Source organism: Oncorhynchus keta, unplaced genomic scaffold (genome assembly GCF_023373465.1).
Source record: "Oncorhynchus keta strain PuntledgeMale-10-30-2019 unplaced genomic scaffold, Oket_V2 Un_contig_6649_pilon_pilon, whole genome shotgun sequence".
Classification (NCBI taxonomy): Eukaryota; Metazoa; Chordata; class Actinopteri; order Salmoniformes; family Salmonidae; genus Oncorhynchus; species Oncorhynchus keta.
In genome coordinates this window covers 24,514-30,315 of record NW_026288978.1, presented here as the reverse complement: position 1 = coordinate 30,315, position 5,802 = coordinate 24,514, and the positions used below count along the sequence as shown (strand labels likewise).

Genomic DNA, 5,802 nt, shown 5'->3' with positions numbered 1-5,802 from the left:
AAATGACTTAAATGTAAATGTAAATGTTGTAGAGAGAACAGTCTATGACTGCGGTGACTGGGGTCTTTGACAATTTTTAGGGCCTTCCTCTGACACCGCCTGGTGTAGAGGTCCTGGATGGCAGGCAGCTTAGCCCTGAAGCTGATTAAACAGCATGGTTTTTACACAGGTGACCTTGTGCTGGGGTAGATAAAAAGCCACTCTAAAATGTGCAGTTTGGTCACGCTACACAACACCACAGATGACTCAAGTTTTGAGGGAGATTGTAAATGGCATGTTGAGAGCAGGACTGACCACCAGAGTTGTTGCCTAATAATTGAATGTTCATTTCTCTACCATAAGCTGCCTCCAACATCGTTTTAGAGAATTTGGTAGTATGTCCAACCGTCCTCACAAGTGCAGACCACGTGTATGATGTCATGTGGGTGAGTAGTTTGCTGATGTCAACATTTTGAACTGAGTGTCCATTGGTGGCGGTGGGGTTATGGTATAGTCAGGCGTAAACTACGGACAACTGTAACTCAGTAAAATCTTTGAAATTTGTGCATGCTGCATTTCTATTTTTATTCAGTATTATTCCGATCACGTCACATGGTTATGAAGTCTCCTGTTCCTAGTGACTGTGTAGGTGTGGTCACTTACAATCAATCAATCATAGACTGTGTATGGCCATTAGGTCCTGACAAACACAATCATTTGCATAGGTGGAATGACCTGCTGCACCTGTTTGTGATTCACAGGTGTTCAAGCTGAGACTAATAGACCTGACTTGTGTTCAGGACTCACCAAATGGAAAAGGTTTTGAATGGGTTTTAAAAACAAAAATCAGCATTCTCATTGGATAAGGTTAGGAAGTACCTCCTTTATTTCCATATGTTTCACCCGTGTTTCACCCGTGTTGTGTCTGTTGTGTATGACCCAGCATTCACTTCTTGACACACAAACTTTCCAGGAGAGAGAAGAGCTCCATCAGTCTAGGTAATTTTCTCCTAAAAATCTGAATTATTGCTGTCGTCACTTTTGAGTTTCTTGGGGGGTCAGGGGAGTGTACCCTATACAAAAGTAATATAATTTCCTTTGATTTCAATGCAAGTTCTGAAATTCTGAATATGAATGTATTGGGTTTTAGATAGTATTGTAGTACTACATGTAATTGTAATAATCCACATGTACATCAACTATATGATTGTCTGTTCATATGGTGTTTTATGCATTATTCTCACACACACACACACACACACACACACACACACACACACACACACACACACACACACACACACAGAACTGCACCATGTGAAGAGATGAATACTTCAACTTCAGCTACAAACTCTTCCCTGTCTGGATATCCATTTACTGCCTACTTGTCCCAAGACCAATCAATCAGCACTGCTTGCTATGCAATCAACTTTATCCTGGGTCTCCCCACCAATATCTACATCCTGTGGCTGATAGTGACTGAAGTGGAAGGGAGGATGGTCTCAGAGTTTTTCACCGTCAACCTGTCTGTGTCTGAGATCCTCTTCTGCCTGTGTTCTATCTTGTATTTTATCTGGCTACACCACCTCACAATCGTTGCCTCGTACATCATGGTATTTTCTTTTGGTTTTATAATGACAGGTCGTCCCCTGTTCCAGTGCTGTATCTGTGTGGAGCGCTACCTGGCAGTGGTCCACCCTGTTGTCTACCTGAGGTACAAACCTCTGAGATAAAGGGTGGGGTGTTGTGGTGTTGTCTGGCTGATGGTGCTTGGATCCTGTCTGTTCTTTATGTTTGGGAGTGAAATACATTTTATATTTCATGTTTACTGGTGTGAGTTTCTGATGTTGTTTTTGTTGAAGCTATTCTGCTGCCTCTCAGTTCTCAGGGCTCTGAAACGTCCCGGGCCGGGAGATGGGGACAGGGAGGGGACAAATAACATGAAGATGAAGGCGTTTAAGATAATTTGTATTATCATGTTGTCTATGGTGGTGAATTATCTTCCATATGAGATAACTATACCTTTAAAATGTTACGTGAATGGTGGAGAGTGTTTGTCAGCCTTAAGCATTTGTTTCACCATCAATGTGATTACTGGTTTGGTACAGCCTCTCCTCTACCGGGCTGGGAAACTTCCCTGTATCATAGGTCTCTAAGAGATAATAGAGGCTAGATAGTAGTTATTATCTAGTCCTGTATGTCTAGCACCTGACTCCAAGGGTGAGGTATGTAATTGATGTGTATATTCATGTAGAAATGCATAGTGTAATTGTTGTTTAATTGATGTGTTCATGCAGGGCTCAACTGCAAAAGAGATTGTGGTTTCAAGATGACTCCCTGCTACCTCTCTGGGACAGGCGGGACGCAAATGTCCTACCTGGCCAATTGCCAGGGATAATGCAGAGCTCCAAATTCAAATAAAATATTATAAAATTCTAACTTTCATTAAATCACACATGTAAGATACCAAATTAAAGCTACACTCGTTGTGAATCCAGCCAACATGTCAGATTTCAAAAAGGCTTTTCGGCGAAAGCATAAGAAGCTATTATCTGATGATAGCACAACAGTAAACAAAGAGAGAGTAGCATATTTCAACCCTGCAGGTACCACACAGACCATGTGATTATCTGAGGACAGCACCCCGCATACAAACACACGAAAGTCATATTTCACCCCTGCAGGTACCACACAGACCATGTGATTATCTGAGGACAGCACCCCGCATACAAACACACGAAAGTCATATTTCAACCCTGCAGGTACCACACAGACCATGTGATTATCTGAGGACAGCACCCCGCATACAAACACACGAAAGTCATATTTCACCCCTGCAGGTACCACACAGACCATGTGATTATCTGAGGACAGCACCCCGCATACAAACACACGAAAGTCATATTTCAACCCTGCAGGTACCACACAGACCATGTGATTATCTGAGGACAGCACCCCGCATACAAACACACGAAAGTCATATTTCAACCAGCCAGGTGCGCAACAGAAGTCAGAAATAAATCATGCCTTACCTTTGACGAGCTTCTTTTGTTGGCACTCCAATATGTCCCATAAACGTCACAAATGGTCCTTTTGTTCGATTAATTCTGTCGATATATATCCAAAATGTTCAAATATTTGGCGCGTTTGATCCAGAAAAAAACGTCTTCCATTTTGCCCAACGTCAACTACAAAATATCTCAAAAGTTACCTGTAAACTTTGTCAAAACATTTCAAACTACTTTTGTAATACAACTTTGGGTATTTTTAAACCTTAATACTCGATCAAATTGTAGACGGGACAATCTGTGTTCAATACAGGAAAACAACAATCTCACGCTACTTTTCCAGTCATGCGCCTTCTCAAAAAGTACACTTCCAATGACACAAATTCAAGATGGCCGTACTTCTTCATTACACAAAAACGAATAACCTCAACCAATTTCCAAAGACTGGTGACATCAAGTGGAAGCGGTAGGAACTGCATACAAGTGCCTTAGAAATCTTGTTTCCCAATGAAATTACATTGAATAGACAGTGACCTCAAAAAAAAAATCTGAATGGTTAGTCCTCGGGGTTTTGCCTGCTACATAAGTTCTGTTATACTCACAGACATGATTCAAACAGAAACGTCAGAGAAACGTCAGAGTGTTTTCTATCCACATCTACTAATAGTATGCATATCTTATATTCTTGGCATGAGTAGCAGGAAGTTGCAATTCGGCACGCTATTTATCAAAAAGTGAAAATGCTGCCTGCTATCCCAAAGAGGTTTTAAATAAAGGTTCAATTAAATACTTGTTAAAATTGTCAACTAGTTACAGCATGTTTGTAGCTGACATACAATATTTTGATTAGACATTAGTTAAAAGTGCAAGAATACTTCACATTTTTTTAAACTATTTTTACTTATTTACTTATATTTACTTATACTTACATTACTTATATTTTTACTTATTTTTTTCTTTTTGTCTTAATTTCATATCTGTATTTAATAGTGAAATGTGGCAATAATACCCACATTGTACTTTTAATATGTGTGTATATTACATGTTTCTTCTTTGAATACTAAATAAATAATTTTGCTGAACTACATATGTATCCTTCTGTTACTTGTTGTAAAGAAGAGAAATGGCCAGACCTCATTACTATACTACTATAGCATGTGAGGAGGCTACAGCTAACAAACAATGACCAAATGTCAGAAGACACTGTCATTAACCTTTGCAGAGATATTTTAATATCTTTCCAATTCTCTGTCTACCAGTACGTTTGTTATACTGTGCAACTTGATAAATCATTTCCATTTCGTCTAGCATATCATACCAAGAATATATTTCTTTTTTGGCTATCATGTTGCATCTCCCAATTTTGTTTTTACCAAGTTGAAATCAAATTGCATGTCACATGTAAAACAATTAAAAAAACAATTAAGTTACAATAATGAGGCTAAATACATTGGGTATCGGGACCGAGTCAATGTGCAGGGGTAAAGGTTAGTCGAGGTAATTTGTACAAGTAGGTAGGGGTAAAGTGACTATACACAGATAATAAACAGCGAGAAGCAGTAGTGCAAAGACAAATGTCAATGTAAATAGTCCGGGTGGCGATTTGATAAATTGTTCAGCAGTCTTATGGCTTAGGGGTAAAAGCTGTCAAGGTGCCTTTTGAACCTTGACTTGGCATTCCGGTACCACTTTCCTTGACTGGAGTCTTTGACAATTGTTTGCGTCTTTCTCTGACACCGCCTAGTATATAGGTCCTGGATGGCAAGAAGCTTGACTCCAGTGATGCACTAGGCTGTATGCACTACCCACTGTAGCGCCTCGGTCGGAAACCGAGCAAATGCCATACCAGGCTGTGATCAATCGGTCAGGATGCTCTCGATGGTGCAGCTGTATAACTTTTTGAAGACGTAAGGACCCATGACAAATCTTTTCAGTCCCCTGAGGGGGAAAAATGCGTTGTCGTGTCCTTTTTCACGACTTTCTTGGTGTGTTTGGACCATGGTAGTTTGTTGGTGATGTGGACACCAAGGAACTTGAAATGGAAACCAGTTTGTTGCTCCTTTTCCTGTAGTCCACGATCAGCTCTTTTGTCTTGCTCACAATGAGGAAGAGGTTGTTTTCCTGGCACAACACTGCCAGGTCTCTGACCTCCTCCCTATAGTCTGTCTCATCGTTGTCGGTGAACAGGCTTACCAACGTTGTGTCATCAGCAAATGAAATGATGGTGTTGAAGTTGTGCTTGGTCACACAGTCATGGGTGAAAAAGGAGTACATATAATATGATATAACTGATAAGGCTGGCAGACAAAGGATGTCTTAGAAAGTGTGACATCATTACAACAATATGATTGTATGTAAAGTTCCACAAGCATCCCAGCCCTTTTCCATGCTGCACATAGATTTGCATGTCTAATGCTACCTGCTGACAGCCCGTGTACAACCAGAGGTGGAATTCATCGCTATGGTGATGTGTAGACCACGCGTGCAAACGCACACACACGTACGTACGCACACACAGGTGTGCTTTCTAGGGTGGATTTGACTATCAGGGATCACTCTCTGTTCTACTGAACACTTCCATCAGAGTCCAGGACAAAGCAGCCAGCTCTATTGCACCCATCCAGGTGTGTAGTGCTTTAAATATCTATTTGATGAAAAATATGATTATTTACGTGTTTTTATTCAAACAGAGATATAGTGTATAACATTATGCTAATTAAATTATCTTCATGCGTCAGAGAAGGAAAAGGGGATATTTTCTTCCATCAATAAACCATATCAGTGATATAAATTCCCAATAATAGATCCTGGAATA

At 40.2% G+C, this 5,802-nt stretch overlaps 1 long non-coding RNA gene across 1 annotated transcript; it reads left to right on the top strand.

The window, feature by feature from the left end:
- The first annotated feature begins 819 nt into the window (after positions 1 to 819).
- Positions 820 to 2,485, top strand: LOC127926038 (uncharacterized). The gene is made up of 3 exons (XR_008123155.1): positions 820 to 978; positions 1,621 to 1,693; positions 2,277 to 2,485. It is a non-coding gene; the product is annotated as an uncharacterized LOC127926038 (long non-coding RNA).
- Positions 2,486 to 5,802: the final 3,317 nt, after the last annotated feature.